General features: G+C 53.2%; 22 non-coding genes across 22 annotated transcripts; all 22 read left to right on the top strand.

Annotated features, from left to right (window-relative positions):
* The first annotated feature begins 393 nt into the window (after window positions 1–393).
* On the top strand, window positions 394–465 carry TRNAE-CUC (transfer RNA glutamic acid (anticodon CUC)). The gene has a single exon. It is a non-coding gene; the product is annotated as a tRNA-Glu (tRNA).
* A 345-nt stretch (window positions 466–810) lies between these two features.
* TRNAE-CUC (transfer RNA glutamic acid (anticodon CUC)) lies at window positions 811–882 on the top strand. Its single transcript has one exon. It is a non-coding gene; the product is annotated as a tRNA-Glu (tRNA).
* Window positions 883–1,227: 345 nt separating this feature from the next.
* Window positions 1,228–1,299, top strand: TRNAE-CUC (transfer RNA glutamic acid (anticodon CUC)). Its single transcript has one exon. It is a non-coding gene; the product is annotated as a tRNA-Glu (tRNA).
* Window positions 1,300–2,061: 762 nt separating this feature from the next.
* On the top strand, window positions 2,062–2,133 carry TRNAE-CUC (transfer RNA glutamic acid (anticodon CUC)). Its single transcript has one exon. It is a non-coding gene; the product is annotated as a tRNA-Glu (tRNA).
* A 345-nt stretch (window positions 2,134–2,478) lies between these two features.
* On the top strand, window positions 2,479–2,550 carry TRNAE-CUC (transfer RNA glutamic acid (anticodon CUC)). The gene has a single exon. It is a non-coding gene; the product is annotated as a tRNA-Glu (tRNA).
* A 345-nt stretch (window positions 2,551–2,895) lies between these two features.
* TRNAE-CUC (transfer RNA glutamic acid (anticodon CUC)) lies at window positions 2,896–2,967 on the top strand. The gene has a single exon. It is a non-coding gene; the product is annotated as a tRNA-Glu (tRNA).
* A 345-nt stretch (window positions 2,968–3,312) lies between these two features.
* Window positions 3,313–3,384, top strand: TRNAE-CUC (transfer RNA glutamic acid (anticodon CUC)). The gene has a single exon. It is a non-coding gene; the product is annotated as a tRNA-Glu (tRNA).
* Window positions 3,385–3,729: 345 nt separating this feature from the next.
* TRNAE-CUC (transfer RNA glutamic acid (anticodon CUC)) lies at window positions 3,730–3,801 on the top strand. The gene has a single exon. It is a non-coding gene; the product is annotated as a tRNA-Glu (tRNA).
* A 345-nt stretch (window positions 3,802–4,146) lies between these two features.
* On the top strand, window positions 4,147–4,218 carry TRNAE-CUC (transfer RNA glutamic acid (anticodon CUC)). Its single transcript has one exon. It is a non-coding gene; the product is annotated as a tRNA-Glu (tRNA).
* Window positions 4,219–4,563: 345 nt separating this feature from the next.
* TRNAE-CUC (transfer RNA glutamic acid (anticodon CUC)) lies at window positions 4,564–4,635 on the top strand. The gene has a single exon. It is a non-coding gene; the product is annotated as a tRNA-Glu (tRNA).
* A 762-nt stretch (window positions 4,636–5,397) lies between these two features.
* TRNAE-CUC (transfer RNA glutamic acid (anticodon CUC)) lies at window positions 5,398–5,469 on the top strand. The gene has a single exon. It is a non-coding gene; the product is annotated as a tRNA-Glu (tRNA).
* A 345-nt stretch (window positions 5,470–5,814) lies between these two features.
* On the top strand, window positions 5,815–5,886 carry TRNAE-CUC (transfer RNA glutamic acid (anticodon CUC)). The gene has a single exon. It is a non-coding gene; the product is annotated as a tRNA-Glu (tRNA).
* Window positions 5,887–6,231: 345 nt separating this feature from the next.
* TRNAE-CUC (transfer RNA glutamic acid (anticodon CUC)) lies at window positions 6,232–6,303 on the top strand. The gene has a single exon. It is a non-coding gene; the product is annotated as a tRNA-Glu (tRNA).
* A 345-nt stretch (window positions 6,304–6,648) lies between these two features.
* On the top strand, window positions 6,649–6,720 carry TRNAE-CUC (transfer RNA glutamic acid (anticodon CUC)). The gene has a single exon. It is a non-coding gene; the product is annotated as a tRNA-Glu (tRNA).
* A 345-nt stretch (window positions 6,721–7,065) lies between these two features.
* TRNAE-CUC (transfer RNA glutamic acid (anticodon CUC)) lies at window positions 7,066–7,137 on the top strand. The gene has a single exon. It is a non-coding gene; the product is annotated as a tRNA-Glu (tRNA).
* A 345-nt stretch (window positions 7,138–7,482) lies between these two features.
* Window positions 7,483–7,554, top strand: TRNAE-CUC (transfer RNA glutamic acid (anticodon CUC)). The gene has a single exon. It is a non-coding gene; the product is annotated as a tRNA-Glu (tRNA).
* A 345-nt stretch (window positions 7,555–7,899) lies between these two features.
* Window positions 7,900–7,971, top strand: TRNAE-CUC (transfer RNA glutamic acid (anticodon CUC)). Its single transcript has one exon. It is a non-coding gene; the product is annotated as a tRNA-Glu (tRNA).
* A 345-nt stretch (window positions 7,972–8,316) lies between these two features.
* TRNAE-CUC (transfer RNA glutamic acid (anticodon CUC)) lies at window positions 8,317–8,388 on the top strand. The gene has a single exon. It is a non-coding gene; the product is annotated as a tRNA-Glu (tRNA).
* Window positions 8,389–9,567: 1,179 nt separating this feature from the next.
* TRNAE-CUC (transfer RNA glutamic acid (anticodon CUC)) lies at window positions 9,568–9,639 on the top strand. The gene has a single exon. It is a non-coding gene; the product is annotated as a tRNA-Glu (tRNA).
* A 345-nt stretch (window positions 9,640–9,984) lies between these two features.
* TRNAE-CUC (transfer RNA glutamic acid (anticodon CUC)) lies at window positions 9,985–10,056 on the top strand. The gene has a single exon. It is a non-coding gene; the product is annotated as a tRNA-Glu (tRNA).
* Window positions 10,057–10,818: 762 nt separating this feature from the next.
* Window positions 10,819–10,890, top strand: TRNAE-CUC (transfer RNA glutamic acid (anticodon CUC)). The gene has a single exon. It is a non-coding gene; the product is annotated as a tRNA-Glu (tRNA).
* Window positions 10,891–11,235: 345 nt separating this feature from the next.
* TRNAE-CUC (transfer RNA glutamic acid (anticodon CUC)) lies at window positions 11,236–11,307 on the top strand. Its single transcript has one exon. It is a non-coding gene; the product is annotated as a tRNA-Glu (tRNA).
* Window positions 11,308–15,951: the final 4,644 nt, after the last annotated feature.

The raw sequence follows: 15,951 nt of genomic DNA, 5'->3' as shown, positions 1-15,951 counted from the left end.
TTCGGCGCTCTCACCGCCGCGGCCCGCGTTCGATTCCCGGTCAGGGAATTCTTCTTTGCCCTGGTAGCAGCTGGACACTATCGTCTGGGCTTCTGCTTCGTTAAGGGCCAAAAAATGCTCCGCCATCCATCGGCCTGGTTTTCTCAGTTGCGCTGAGCCTTGTCAAGCTCTTCGCGCTTTTAGGCCCACATGGTCAACTCGGCCAGCTGTTAAGAGACTAGGATAACCCACTGCTAACCAGCTGTAGCTAGAAGTGCCTCCTTCACCCCATTTTGGAGACCTTGGTTCTGACGGAAGAAAGCCGTATTTGCCCACTCCAAAGTGCATCAACGCCATCTTGGGTATTTGCCATTGACTTCGTCTCGCTAGCCTGGGAAGAACGGGGCACACCTCTCCCTGGTGGTCTAGTGGCTAGGATTCGGCGCTCTCACCGCCGCGGCCCGGGTTCGATTCCCGGTCAGGGAATTCTTCTTTGCCCTGGTAGCAGCTGGACACTATCGTCTGGGCTTCTGCTTCGTTAAGGGCCAAAAAATGCTCCGCCATCCATCGGCCTGGTTTTCTCAGTTGCGCTGAGCCTTGTCAAGCTTTTCGCGCTTTTAGGCCCACATGGTCAACTCGGCCAGCTGTTAAGAGACTAGGATAACCCACTGCTAACCAGCTGTAGCTAGAAGTGCCTCCTTCACCCCATTTTGGAGACCTTGGTTCTGACGGAAGAAAGCCGTATTTGCCCACTCCAAAGTGCATCAACGCCATCTTGGGTATTTGCCATTGACTTCGTCTCGCTAGCCTGGGAAGAACAGGGCACACCTCTCCCTGGTGGTCTAGTGGCTAGGATTCGGCGCTCTCACCGCCGCGGCCCGGGTTCGATTCCCGGTCAGGGAATTCTTCTTTGCCCTGGTAGCAGCTGGACACTATCGTCTGGGCTTCTGCTTCGTTAAGGGCCAAAAAATGCTCCGCCATCCATCGGCCTGGTTTTCTCAGTTCCGCTGAGCCTTGTCAAGCTTTTCGCGCTTTTAGGCCCACATGGTCAACTCGGCCAGCTGTTAAGAGACTAGGATAACCCACTGCTAACCAGCTGTAGCTAGAAGTGCCTCCTTCACCCCATTTTGGAGACCTTGGTTCTGACGGAAGAAAGCCGTATTTGCCCACTCCAAAGTGCATCAACGCCATCTTGGGTATTTGCCATTGACTTCGTCTCGCTAGCCTGGGAAGAACGGGGCACACCTCTCCCTGGTGGTCTAGTGGCTAGGATTCGGCGCTCTCACCGCCGCGGCCCGGGTTCGATTCCCGGTCAGGGAATTCTTCTTTGCCCTGGTAGCAGCTGGACACTATCGTCTGGGCTTCTGCTTCGTTAAGGGCCAAAAAATGCTCCGCCATCCATCGGCCTGGTTTTCTCAGTTGCGCTGAGCCTTGTCAAGCTTTTCGCGCTTTTAGGCCCACATGGTCAACTCGGCCAGCTGTTAAGAGACTAGGATAACCCACTGCTAACCAGCTGTAGCTAGAAGTGCCTCCTTCACCCCATTTTGGAGACCTTGGTTCTGACGGAAGAAAGCCGTATTTGCCCACTCCAAAGTGCATCAACGCCATCTTGGGTATTTGCCATTGACTTCGTCTCGCTAGCCTGGGAAGAACGGGGCACACCTCTCCCTGGTGGTCTAGTGGCTAGGATTCGGCGCTCTCACCGCCGCGGCCTGGGTTCGATTCCCGGTCAGGGAATTCTTCTTTGCCCTGGTAGCAGCTGGACACTATCGTCTGGGCTTCTGCTTCGTTAAGGGCCAAAAAATGCTCCGCCATCCATCGGCCTGGTTTTCTCAGTTGCGCTGAGCCTTGTCAAGCTTTTCGCGCTTTTAGGCCCACATGGCCAACTCGGCCAGCTGTTAAGAGACTAGGATAACCCACTGCTAACCAGCTGTAGCTAGAAGTGCCTCCTTCACCCCATTTTGGAGACCTTGGTTCTGACGGAAGAAAGCCGTATTTGCCCACTCCAAAGTGCATCAACGCCATCTTGGGTATTTGCCATTGACTTCGTCTCGCTAGCCTGGGAAAAACGGGGCACACCTCTCCCTGGTGGTCTAGTGGCTAGGATTCGGCGCTCTCACCGCCGCGGCCCGGGTTCGATTCCCGGTCAGGGAATTCTTCTTTGCCCTGGTAGCAGCTGGACACTATCGTCTGGGCTTCTGCTTCGTTAATGGCCAAAAAATGCTCCGCCATCCATCGGCCTGGTTTTCTCAGTTGCGCTGAGCCTTGTCAAGCTTTTCGCGCTTTTAGGCCCACATGGTCAACTCGGCCAGCTGTTAAGAGACTAGGATAACCCACTGCTAACCAGCTGTAGCTAGAAGTGCCTCCTTCACCCCATTTTGGAGACCTTGGTTCTGACGGAAGAAAGCCGTATTTGCCCACTCCAAAGTGCATCAACGCCATCTTGGGTATTTGCCATTGACTTCGTCTCGCTAGCCTGGGAAGAACGGGGCACACCTCTCCCTGGTGGTCTAGTGGCTAGGATTCGGCGCTCTCACCGCCGCGGCCCGGGTTCGATTCCCGGTCAGGGAATTCTTCTTTGCCCTGGTAGCAGCTGGACACTATCGTCTGGGCTTCTGCTTCGTTAAGGGCCAAAAAATGCTCCGCCATCCATCGGCCTGGTTTTCTCAGTTGCGCTGAGCCTTGTCAAGCTTTTCGCGCTTTTAGGCCCACATGGTCAACTCGGCCAGCTGTTAAGAGACTAGGATAACCCACTGCTAACCAGCTGTAGCTAGAAGTGCCTCCTTCACCCCATTTTGGAGACCTTGGTTCTGACGGAAGAAAGCCGTATTTGCCCACTCCAAAGTGCATCAACGCCATCTTGGGTATTTGCCATTGACTTCGTCTCGCTAGCCTGGGAAGAACGGGGCACACCTCTCCCTGGTGGTCTAGTGGCTAGGATTCGGCGCTCTCACCGCCGCGGCCCGGGTTCGATTCCCGGTCAGGGAATTCTTCTTTGCCCTGGTAGCAGCTGGACACTATCGTCTGGGCTTCTGCTTCGTTAAGGGCCAAAAAATGCTCCGCCATCCATCGGCCTGGTTTTCTCAGTTGCGCTGAGCCTTGTCAAGCTTTTCGCGCTTTTAGGCCCACATGGCCAACTCGGCCAGCTGTTAAGAGACTAGGATAACCCACTGCTAACCAGCTGTAGCTAGAAGTGCCTCCTTCACCCCATTTTGGAGACCTTGGTTCTGACGGAAGAAAGCCGTATTTGCCCACTCCAAAGTGCATCAACGCCATCTTGGGTATTTGCCATTGACTTCGTCTCGCTAGCCTGGGAAAAACGGGGCACACCTCTCCCTGGTGGTCTAGTGGCTAGGATTCGGCGCTCTCACCGCCGCGGCCCGGGTTCGATTCCCGGTCAGGGAATTCTTCTTTGCCCTGGTAGCAGCTGGACACTATCGTCTGGGCTTCTGCTTCGTTAATGGCCAAAAAATGCTCCGCCATCCATCGGCCTGGTTTTCTCAGTTGCGCTGAGCCTTGTCAAGCTTTTCGCGCTTTTAGGCCCACATGGTCAACTCGGCCAGCTGTTAAGAGACTAGGATAACCCACTGCTAACCAGCTGTAGCTAGAAGTGCCTCCTTCACCCCATTTTGGAGACCTTGGTTCTGACGGAAGAAAGCCGTATTTGCCCACTCCAAAGTGCATCAACGCCATCTTGGGTATTTGCCATTGACTTCGTCTCGCTAGCCTGGGAAGAACGGGGCACACCTCTCCCTGGTGGTCTAGTGGCTAGGATTCGGCGCTCTCACCGCCGCGGCCCGGGTTCGATTCCCGGTCAGGGAATTCTTCTTTGCCCTGGTAGCAGCTGGACACTATCGTCTGGGCTTCTGCTTCGTTAAGGGCCAAAAAATGCTCCGCCATCCATCGGCCTGGTTTTCTCAGTTCCGCTGAGCCTTGTCAAGCTTTTCGCGCTTTTACACCCACATGGCCAACTCGGCCAGCTGTTAAGAGACTAGGATAACCCACTGCTAACCAGCTGTAGCTAGAAGTGCCTCCTTCACCCCATTTTGGAGACCTTGGTTCTGACGGAAGAAAGCCGTATTTGCCCACTCCAAAGTGCATCAACGCCATCTTGGGTATTTGCCATTGACTTCGTCTTGCTAGCCTGGGAAGAACGGGGCACACCTCTCCCTGGTGGTCTAGTGGCTAGGATTCGGCGCTCTCACCGCCGCGGCCCGGGTTCGATTCCCGGTCAGGGAATTCTTCTTTGCCCTGGTAGCAGCTGGACACTATCGTCTTGGCTTCTGCTTCGTTAAGGGCCAAAAAATGCTCCGCCATCCATCGGCCTGGTTTTCTCAGTTGCGCTGAGCCTTGTCAAGCTTTTCGCGCTTTTAGGCCCACATGGTCAACTCGGCCAGCTGTTAAGAGACTAGGATAACCCACTGCTAACCAGCTGTAGCTAGAAGTGCCTCCTTCACCCCATTTTGGAGACCTTGGTTCTGACGGAAGAAAGCCGTATTTGCCCACTCCAAAGTGCATCAACGCCATCTTGGGTATTTGCCATTGACTTCGTCTCGCTAGCCTGGGAAGAACGGGGCACACCTCTCCCTGGTGGTCTAGTGGCTAGGATTCGGCGCTCTCACCGCCGCGGCCCGGGTTCGATTCCCGGTCAGGGAATTCTTCTTTGCCCTGGTAGCAGCTGGACACTATCGTCTGGGCTTCTGCTTCGTTAAGGGCCAAAAAATGCTCCGCCATCCATCGGCCTGGTTTTCTCAGTTCCGCTGAGCCTTGTCAAGCTTTTCGCGCTTTTACACCCACATGGCCAACTCGGCCAGCTGTTAAGAGACTAGGATAACCCACTGCTAACCAGCTGTAGCTAGAAGTGCCTCCTTCACCCCATTTTGGAGACCTTGGTTCTGACGGAAGAAAGCCGTATTTGCCCACTCCAAAGTGCATCAACGCCATCTTGGGTATTTGCCATTGACTTCGTCTTGCTAGCCTGGGAAGAACAGGGCAAACCTCTCCCTGGTGGTCTAGTGGCTAGGATTCGGCGCTCTCACCGCCGCGGCCCGGTTTCGATTCCCGGTCAGGGAATTCTTCTTTGCCCTGGTAGCAGCTGGACACTATCGTCTGGGCTTCTGCTTCGTTAAGGGCCAAAAAATGCTCCGCCATCCATCGGCCTGGTTTTCTCAGTTGCGCTGAGCCTTGTCAAGCTTTTCGCGCTTTTAGGCCCACATGGCCAACTCGGCCAGCTGTTAAGAGACTAGGATAACCCACTGCTAACCAGCTGTAGCTAGAAGTGCCTCCTTCACCCCATTTTGGAGACCTTGGTTCTGACGGAAGAAAGCCGTATTTGCCCACTCCAAAGTGCATCAACGCCATCTTGGGTATTTGCCATTGACTTCGTCTCGCTAGCCTGGGAAGAACGGGGCACACCTCTCCCTGGTGGTCTAGTGGCTAGGATTCGGCGCTCTCACCGCCGCGGCCCGGGTTCGATTCCCGGTCAGGGAATTCTTCTTTGCCCTGGTAGCAGCTGGACACTATCGTCTGGGCTTCTGCTTCGTTAAGGGCCAAAAAATGCTCCGCCATCCATCGGCCTGGTTTTCTCAGTTGCGCTGAGCCTTGTCAAGCTTTTCGCGCTTTTAGGCCCACATGGTCAACTCGGCCAGCTGTTAAGAGACTAGGATAACCCACTGCTAACCAGCTGTAGCTAGAAGTGCCTCCTTCACCCCATTTTGGAGACCTTGGTTCTGACGGAAGAAAGCCGTATTTGCCCACTCCAAAGTGCATCAACGCCATCTTGGGTATTTGCCATTGACTTCGTCTCGCTAGCCTGGGAAGAACAGGGCACACCTCTCCCTGGTGGTCTAGTGGCTAGGATTCGGCGCTCTCACCGCCGCGGCCCGGGTTCGATTCCCGGTCAGGGAATTCTTCTTTGCCCTGGTAGCAGCTGGACACTATCGTCTGGGCTTCTGCTTCGTTAAGGGCCAAAAAATGCTCCGCCATCCATCGGCCTGGTTTTCTCAGTTGCGCTGAGCCTTGTCAAGCTTTTCGCGCTTTTAGGCCCACATGGTCAACTCGGCCAGCTGTTAAGAGACTAGGATAACCCACTGCTAACCAGCTGTAGCTAGAAGTGCCTCCTTCACCCCATTTTGGAGACCTTGGTTCTGACGGAAGAAAGCCGTATTTGCCCACTCCAAAGTGCATCAACGCCATCTTGGGTATTTGCCATTGACTTCGTCTCGCTAGCCTGGGAAGAACGGGGCACACCTCTCCCTGGTGGTCTAGTGGCTAGGATTCGGCGCTCTCACCGCCGCGGCCCGGGTTCGATTCCCGGTCAGGGAATTCTTCTTTGCCCTGGTAGCAGCTGGACACTATCGTCTGGGCTTCTGCTTCGTTAAGGGCCAAAAAATGCTCCGCCGTCCATCGGCCTGGTTTTCTCAGTTCCGCTGAGCCTTGTCAAGCTTTTCGCGCTTTTAGGCCCACATGGCCAACTCGGCCAGCTGTTAAGAGACTAGGATAACCCACTGCTAACCAGCTGTAGCTAGAAGTGCCTCCTTCACCCCATTTTGGAGACCTTGGTTCTGACGGAAGAAAGCCGTATTTGCCCACTCCAAAGTGCATCAACGCCATCTTGGGTATTTGCCATTGACTTCGTCTCGCTAGCCTGGGAAAAACGGGGCACACCTCTCCCTGGTGGTCTAGTGGCTAGGATTCGGCGCTCTCACCGCCGCGGCCCGGGTTCGATTCCCGGTCAGGGAATTCTTCTTTGCCCTGGTAGCAGCTGGACACTATCGTCTGGGCTTCTGCTTCGTTAAGGGCCAAAAAATGCTCCGCCATCCATCGGCCTGGTTTTCTCAGTTGCGCTGAGCCTTGTCAAGCTTTTCGCGCTTTTAGGCCCACATGGTCAACTCGGCCAGCTGTTAAGAGACTAGGATAACCCACTGCTAACCAGCTGTAGCTAGAAGTGCCTCCTTCACCCCATTTTGGAGACCTTGGTTCTGACGGAAGAAAGCCGTATTTGCCCACTCCAAAGTGCATCAACGCCATCTTGGGTATTTGCCATTGACTTCGTCTCGCTAGCCTGGGAAGAACGGGGCACACCTCTCCCTGGTGGTCTAGTGGCTAGGATTCGGCGCTCTCACCGCCGCGGCCCGGGTTCGATTCCCGGTCAGGGAATTCTTCTTTGCCCTGGTAGCAGCTGGACACTATCGTCTGGGCTTCTGCTTCGTTAAGGGCCAAAAAATGCTCCGCCATCCATCGGCCTGGTTTTCTCAGTTGCGCTGAGCCTTGTCAAGCTTTTCGCGCTTTTAGGCCCACATGGTCAACTCGGCCAGCTGTTAAGAGACTAGGATAACCCACTGCTAACCAGCTGTAGCTAGAAGTGCCTCCTTCACCCCATTTTGGAGACCTTGGTTCTGACGGAAGAAAGCCGTATTTGCCCACTCCAAAGTGCATCAACGCCATCTTGGGTATTTGCCATTGACTTCGTCTCGCTAGCCTGGGAAGAACAGGGCACACCTCTCCCTGGTGGTCTAGTGGCTAGGATTCGGCGCTCTCACCGCCGCGGCCCGGGTTCGATTCCCGGTCAGGGAATTCTTCTTTGCCCTGGTAGCAGCTGGACACTATCGTCTGGGCTTCTGCTTCGTTAAGGGCCAAAAAATGCTCCGCCATCCATCGGCCTGGTTTTCTCAGTTCCGCTGAGCCTTGTCAAGCTTTTCGCGCTTTTAGGCCCACATGGCCAACTCGGCCAGCTGTTAAGAGACTAGGATAACCCACTGCTAACCAGCTGTAGCTAGAAGTGCCTCCTTCACCCCATTTTGGAGACCTTGGTTCTGACGGAAGAAAGCTGTATTTGCCCACTCCAAAGTGCATCAACGCCATCTTGGGTATTTGCCATTGACTTCGTCTCGCTAGCCTGGGAAAAACGGGGCACACCTCTCCCTGGTGGTCTAGTGGCTAGGATTCGGCGCTCTCACCGCCGCGGCCCGGGTTCGATTCCCGGTCAGGGAATTCTTCTTTGCCCTGGTAGCAGCTGGACACTATCGTCTGGGCTTCTGCTTCGTTAAGGGCCAAAAAATGCTCCGCCATCCATCGGCCTGGTTTTCTCAGTTGCGCTGAGCCTTGTCAAGCTTTTCGCGCTTTTAGGCCCACATGGTCAACTCGGCCAGCTGTTAAGAGACTAGGATAACCCACTGCTAACCAGCTGTAGCTAGAAGTGCCTCCTTCACCCCATTTTGGAGACCTTGGTTCTGACGGAAGAAAGCCGTATTTGCCCACTCCAAAGTGCATCAACGCCATCTTGGGTATTTGCCATCGACTTCGTCTCGCTAGCCTGGGAAGAACGGGGCACACCTCTCCCTGGTGGTCTAGTGGCTAGGATTCGGCGCTCTCACCGCCGCGGCCCGGGTTCGATTCCCGGTCAGGGAATTCTTCTTTGCCCTGGTAGCAGCTGGACACTATCGTCTGGGCTTCTGCTTCGTTAAGGGCCAAAAAATGCTCCGCCATCCATCGGCCTGGTTTTCTCAGTTCCGCTGAGCCTTGTCAAGCTTTTCGCGCTTTTACACCCACATGGCCAACTCGGCCAGCTGTTAAGAGACTAGGATAACCCACTGCTAACCAGCTGTAGCTAGAAGTGCCTCCTTCACCCCATTTTGGAGACCTTGGTTCTGACGGAAGAAAGCCGTATTTGCCCACTCCAAAGTGCATCAACGCCATCTTGGGTATTTGCCATTGACTTCGTCTTGCTAGCCTGGGAAGAACAGGGCACACCTCTCCCTGGTGGTCTAGTGGCTAGGATTCGGAGTTCTCACCGCCGCGGCCCGGGTTCGATTCCCGGTCAGGGAATTCTTCTTTGCCCTGGTAGCAGCTGGACACTATCGTCTGGGCTTCTGCTTCGTTAAGGGCCAAAAAATGCTCCGCCATCCATCGGCCTGGTTTTCTCAGTTGCGCTGAGCCTTGTCAAGCTTTTCGCGCTTTTAGGCCCACATGGTCAACTCGGCCAGCTGTTAAGAGACTAGGATAACCCACTGCTAACCAGCTGTAGCTAGAAGTGCCTCCTTCACCCCATTTTGGAGACCTTGGTTCTGACGGAAGAAAGCCGTATTTGCCCACTCCAAAGTGCATCAACGCCATCTTGGGTATTTGCCATTGACTTCGTCTCGCTAGCCTGGGAAGAACGGGGCACACCTCTCCCTGGTGGTCTAGTGGCTAAGATTCGGCGCTCTCACCGCCGCGGCCCGGGTTCGATTCCCGGTCAGGGAATTCTTCTTTGCCCTGGTAGCAGCTGGACACTATCGTCTGGGCTTCTGCTTCGTTAAGGGCCAAAAAATGCTCCGCCATCCATCGGCCTGGTTTTCTCAGTTCCGCTGAGCCTTGTCAAGCTTTTCGCGCTTTTACACCCACATGGCCAACTCAGCCAGCTGTTAAGAGACTAGGATAACCCACTGCTAACCAGCTGTAGCTAGAAGTGCCTCCTTCACCCCATTTTGGAGACCTTGGTTCTGACGGAAGAAAGCCGTATTTGCCCACTCCAAAGTGCATCAACGCCATCTTGGGTATTTGCCATTGACTTCGTCTTGCTAGCCTGGGAAGAACAGGGCACACCTCTCCCTGGTGGTCTAGTGGCTAGGATTCGGCGCTCTCACCGCCGCGGCCCGGGTTCGATTCCCGGTCAGGGAATTCTTCTTTGCCCTGGTAGCAGCTGGACACTATCGTCTGGGCTTCTGCTTCGTTAAGGGCCAAAAAATGCTCCGCCATCCATCGGCCTGGTTTTCTCAGTTGCGCTGAGCCTTGTCAAGCTTTTCGCGCTTTTAGGCCCACATGGCCAACTCGGCCAGCTGTTAAGAGACTAGGATAACCCACTGCTAACCAGCTGTAGCTAGAAGTGCCTCCTTCACCCCATTTTGGAGACCTTGGTTCTGACGGAAGAAAGCCGTATTTGCCCACTCCAAAGTGCATCAACGCCATCTTGGGTATTTGCCATTGACTTCGTCTCGCTAGCCTGGGAAGAACGGGGCACACCTCTCCCTGGTGGTCTAGTGGCTAGGATTCGGCGCTCTCACCGCCGCGGCCCGGGTTCGATTCCCGGTCAGGGAATTCTTCTTTGCCCTGGTAGCAGCTGGACACTATCGTCTGGGCTTCTGCTTCGTTAAGGGCCAAAAAATGCTCCGCCATCCATCGGCCTGGTTTTCTCAGTTGCGCTGAGCCTTGTCAAGCTTTTCGCGCTTTTAGGCCCACATGGTCAACTCGGCCAGCTGTTAAGAGACTAGGATAACCCACTGCTAACCAGCTGTAGCTAGAAGTGCCTCCTTCACCCCATTTTGGAGACCTTGGTTCTGACGGAAGAAAGCCGTATTTGCCCACTCCAAAGTGCATCAACGCCATCTTGGGTATTTGCCATTGACTTCGTCTCGCTAGCCTGGGAAGAACAGGGCACACCTCTCCCTGGTGGTCTAGTGGCTAGGATTCGGCGCTCTCACCGCCGCAGCCCGGGTTCGATTCCCGGTCAGGGAATTCTTCTTTGCCCTGGTAGCAGCTGGACACTATCGTCTGGGCTTCTGCTTCGTTAAGGGCCAAAAAATGCTCCGCCATCCATCGGCCTGGTTTTCTCAGTTCCGCTGAGCCTTGTCAAGCTTTTCGCGCTTTTAGGCCCACATGGCCAACTCGGCCAGCTGTTAAGAGACTAGGATAACCCACTGCTAACCAGCTGTAGCTAGAAGTGCCTCCTTCACCCCATTTTGGAGACCTTGGTTCTGACGGAAGAAAGCCGTATTTGCCCACTCCAAAGTGCATCAACGCCATCTTGGGTATTTGCCATTGACTTCGTCTCGCTAGCCTGGGAAAAACGGGGCACACCTCTCCCTGGTGGTCTAGTGGCTAGGATTCGGCGCTCTCACCGCCGCGGCCCGGGTTCGATTCCCGGTCAGGGAATTCTTCTTTGCCCTGGTAGCAGCTGGACACTATCGTCTGGGCTTCTGCTTCGTTAAGGGCCAAAAAATGCTCCGCCATCCATCGGCCTGGTTTTCTCAGTTGCGCTGAGCCTTGTCAAGCTTTTCGCGCTTTTAGGCCCACATGGTCAACTCGGCCAGCTGTTAAGAGACTAGGATAACCCACTGCTAACCAGCTGTAGCTAGAAGTGCCTCCTTCACCCCATTTTGGAGACCTTGGTTCTGACGGAAGAAAGCCGTATTTGCCCACTCCAAAGTGCATCAACGCCATCTTGGGTATTTGCCATTGACTTCGTCTCGCTAGCCTGGGAAGAACGGGGCACACCTCTCCCTGGTGGTCTAGTGGCTAGGATTCGGCGCTCTCACCGCCGCGGCCCGGGTTCGATTCCCGGTCAGGGAATTCTTCTTTGCCCTGGTAGCAGCTGGACACTATCGTCTGGGCTTCTGCTTCGTTAAGGGCCAAAAAATGCTCCGCCATCCATCGGCCTGGTTTTCTCAGTTGCGCTGAGCCTTGTCAAGCTTTTCGCGCTTTTAGGCCCACATGGTCAACTCGGCCAGCTGTTAAGAGACTAGGATAACCCACTGCTAACCAGCTGTAGCTAGAAGTGCCTCCTTCACCCCATTTTGGAGACCTTGGTTCTGACGGAAGAAAGCCGTATTTGCCCACTCCAAAGTGCATCAACGCCATCTTGGGTATTTGCCATTGACTTCGTCTCGCTAGCCTGGGAAGAACAGGGCACACCTCTCCCTGGTGGTCTAGTGGCTAGGATTCGGCGCTCTCACCGCCGCAGCCCGGGTTCGATTCCCGGTCAGGGAATTCTTCTTTGCCCTGGTAGCAGCTGGACACTATCGTCTGGGCTTCTGCTTCGTTAAGGGCCAAAAAATGCTCCGCCATCCATCGGCCTGGTTTTCTCAGTTCCGCTGAGCCTTGTCAAGCTTTTCGCGCTTTTAGGCCCACATGGCCAACTCGGCCAGCTGTTAAGAGACTAGGATAACCCACAGCTAACCAGCTGTAGCTAGAAGTGCCTCCTTCACCCCATTTTGGAGACCTTGGTTCTGACGGAAGAAAGCCGTATTTGCCCACTCCAAAGTGCATCAACGCCATCTTGGGTATTTGCCATTGACTTCGTCTCGCTAGCCTGGGAAAAACGGGGCACACCTCTCCCTGGTAGTGATGGCCGAACGGTTCGCCCGGCGGTCGTTTCGCGGCGAATTTCCGACTTTCGCCGTCCGCGGGTTCGAACGCCTTTTTCCGTCGTTCGCCCCGGCGGACTTACGTGTTTAATGTATACAAGAACTTTAACCTTTCGTGACACGTTTATCATGTGTTACAGGACAACCAATTGAGACATGACAGCTCATGGACACTTGGACATTCCCCCTAACCTATAAATACACCCGATCCGGTGGCCATTTTACATTCTTTCTTCTGTCACTGTAGGGAAAGGATCCTGTGTGGAGTAGGGACAGAGAAAACGCTAGCTATTTGGTACACAAAAGTTCTTTTCAGGACTGGTATAGGTGTTAGGTCAGCAGCCTGAGTTTCTTTTGTCAGTTTAGATAAAGGGACAGAGCGCTGTATGCTGCTATTTTAGGGACAGCTCAGCCAGATTAGTCTTTCTTCATCATCATCATCATCATCATCATTAGCTGTTACTATCAGGTCCACAAAAGAGCTGTTCCAGCTAATCGTTCCAGCCTACTCTTTTTTGCCAATTTGTATAGGGACAGGCAGGAAGCAGTGTGTCAGGCAGTGAGGATAATTTTAAAGACTTGCTGTTACTATTAGTTCCACAAAGGTTCTTTTCAGGACTGGTATCAGTGGTACGGTAATAGGCTTGTACACGTATAATATTCTTTCTTCCAAATATAGAAAGAATATTATACTTGACTGCTGCCCTTCTGCTGCAGTCTGCTAATCATTCACAACTCACTTGTTCCACAAAAGTTCTTATAAGGACTGGTAACTTGGTCTGTCTAGGGTGCTACGGTACATAGGCTTGGGTGCGGTACAGTCTGCTGTTCTGTAAGGACCGCTATCGGTCCACAATAGATAGGGTTGCCGTGCACTACTGCTGACCGCTGCCCTATACTGCAGCAGTCCTTCAGCGGTATAGGGACTGACGCACAGTCTGCTAAACACTAATACACAACCTGCTTGGTCCACAAAAGTTCTTATAAGGACTGGTAACTTGGTATAGGGTGCTACGGTACATAGGCCTGAGTGCGTTACAGTCTGCTGTTCTGTAAGGACCGCTATCGGTCCACAATACATAGGGTTGACGTGCACTACTGCTGACCGCTGCCCTATACTGCAGCAGTCCTTCAGCGGTATAGGGACTGACGCACAGTCTGCTAAACACTAACACACAACCTGCTTGGTCCACAAAAGTTCTTATAAGGACTGGTAACTTGGTATAGGGTGCTACGGTACATAGGCCTGAGTGCGTTACAGTCTGCTGTTCTGTAAGGACCGCTATCGGTCCACAATACATAGGGTTGCCGTGCACTACTGCTGACCGCTGCCCTATACTGCAGCAGTCCTTCAGCGGTATAGGGACTGACGCACAGTCTGCTAAACACTAACACACAACCTGCTTGGTCCACAAAAGTTCTTATAAGGACTGGTAACTTGGTATAGGGTGCTACGGTACATAGGCCTGAGTGCAGTACAGTCTGCTGTTCTGTAAGGACCGCTATCGGTCCACAATACATAGGGTTGCCGTGCACTACTGCTGACCGCTGCCCTATACTGCAGCAGTCCTTCATTGGTATAGGGACTGACGTACAGTCTGCTAATCACTAACACACAACCTGCTTGGTCCACAAAAGTTCTTATAAGGACTGGTAACTTGGTATAGGGTGCTACGGTACATAGGCCTGAGTGCGTTACAGTCTGCTGTTCTGTAAGGACCGCTATCGGTCCACAATACATAGGGTTGCCGTGCACTACTGCTGACCGCTGCCCTATACTGCAGCAGTCCTTCATTGGTATAGGGACTGACGTACAGTCTGCTAATCACTAACACACAACCTGCTTGGTCCACAAAAGTTCTTATAAGGACTGGTAACTTGGTATAGGGTGCTACGGTACATAGGCCTGAGTGCGTTACAGTCTGCTGTTCTGTAAGGACCGCTATCGGTCCACAATACATAGGGTTGCCGTGCACTACTGCTGACCGCTGCCCTATACTGCAGCAGTCCTTCAGCGGTATAGGGACTGACGCACAGTCTGCTAAACACTAACACACAACCTGCTTGGTCCACAAAAGTTCTTATAAGGACTGGTAACTTGGTATAGGGTGCTACGGTACATAGGCCTGAGTGCAGTACAGTCTGCTGTTCTGTAAGGACCGCTATCGGTCCACAATACATAGGGTTGCCGTGCACTACTGCTGACCGCTGCCCTATACTGCAGCAGTCCTTCAGCGGTATAGGGACTGACGCACAGTCTGCTAAACACTAACACACAACCTGCTTGGTCCACAAAAGTTCTTATAAGGACTGGTAACTTGGTATAGGGTGCTACGGTACATAGGCCTGAGTGCGTTACAGTCTGCTGTTCTGTAAGGACCGCTATCGGTCCACAATACATAGGGTTGCCGTGCACTACTGCTGACCGCTGCCCTATACTGCAGCAGTCCTTCATTGGTATAGGGACTGACGTACAGTCTGCTAATCACTAACACACAACCTGCTTGGTCCACAAAAGTTCTTATAAGGACTGGTAACTTGGTATAGGGTGCTACGGTACATAGGCCTGAGTGCGTTACAGTCTGCTGTTCTGTAAGGACCGCTATCGGTCCACAATACATAGGGTTGCCGTGCACTACTGCTGACCGCTGCCCTATACTGCAGCAGTCCTTCATTGGTATAGGGACTGACGTACAGTCTGCTAATCACTAACACACAACCTGCTTGGTCCACAAAAGTTCTTATAAGGACTGGTAACTTGGTATAGGGTGCTACGGTACATAGGCCTGAGTGCGTTACAGTCTGCTGTTCTGTAAGGACCGCTATCGGTCCACAATACATAGGGTTGCCGTGCACTACTGCTGACCGCTGCCCTATACTGCAGCAGTCCTTCATTGGTATAGGGACTGACGTACAGTCTGCTAATCACTAACACACAACCTGCTTGGTCCACAAAAGTTCTTATAAGGACTGGTAACTTGGTATAGGGTGCTACGGTACATAGGCCTGAGTGCGTTACAGTCTGCTGTTCTGTAAGGACCGCTATCGGTCCACAATACATAGGGTTGCCGTGCACTACTGCTGACCGCTGCCCTATACTGCAGCAGTCCTTCATTGGTATAGGGACTGACGTACAGTCTGCTAATCACTAACACACAACCTGCTTGGTCCACAAAAGTTCTTATAAGGACTGGTAACTTGGTATAGGGTGCTACGGTACATAGGCCTGAGTGCGTTACAGTCTGCTGTTCTGTAAGGACCGCTATCGGTCCACAATACATAGGGTTGCCGTGCACTACTGCTGACCGCTGCCCTATACTGCAGCAGTCCTTCAGCGGTATAGGGACTGACGCACAGTCTGCTAAACACTAACACACAACCTGCTTGGTCCACAAAAGTTCTTATAAGGACTGGTAACTTGGTATAGGGTGCTACGGTACATAGGCCTGAGTGCAGTACAGTCTGCTGTTCTGTAAGGACCGCTATCGGTCCACAATACATAGGGTTGCCGTGCACTACTGCTGACCGCTGCCCTATACTGCAGCAGTCCTTCATTGGTATAGGGACTGACGTACAGTCTGCTAATCACTAACACACAACCTGCTTGGTCCACAAAAGTTCTTATAAGGACTGGTAACTTGGTATAGGGTGCTACGGTACATAGGCCTGAGTGCGTTACAGTCTGCTGTTCTGTAAGGACCGCTATCGGTCCACAATACATAGGGTTGCCGTGCACTACTGCTGACCGCTGCCCTATACTGCAGCAGTCCTTCATTGGTATAGGGACTGACGTACAGTCTGCTAATCACTAACACACAACCTGCTTGGTCCACAAAAGTTCTTATAAGGA

This window comes from Lithobates pipiens, unplaced genomic scaffold (genome assembly GCF_037356315.1).
Source record: "Lithobates pipiens isolate NorthernLeopardFrog02 unplaced genomic scaffold, aLitPip1_a1.2 Scaffold_1, whole genome shotgun sequence".
NCBI lineage: Eukaryota > Metazoa > Chordata > Amphibia > Anura > Ranidae > Lithobates > Lithobates pipiens.
Note: the sequence above shows the minus strand (reverse complement) of the source record. Positions and strands in the feature narration are given on the sequence as shown.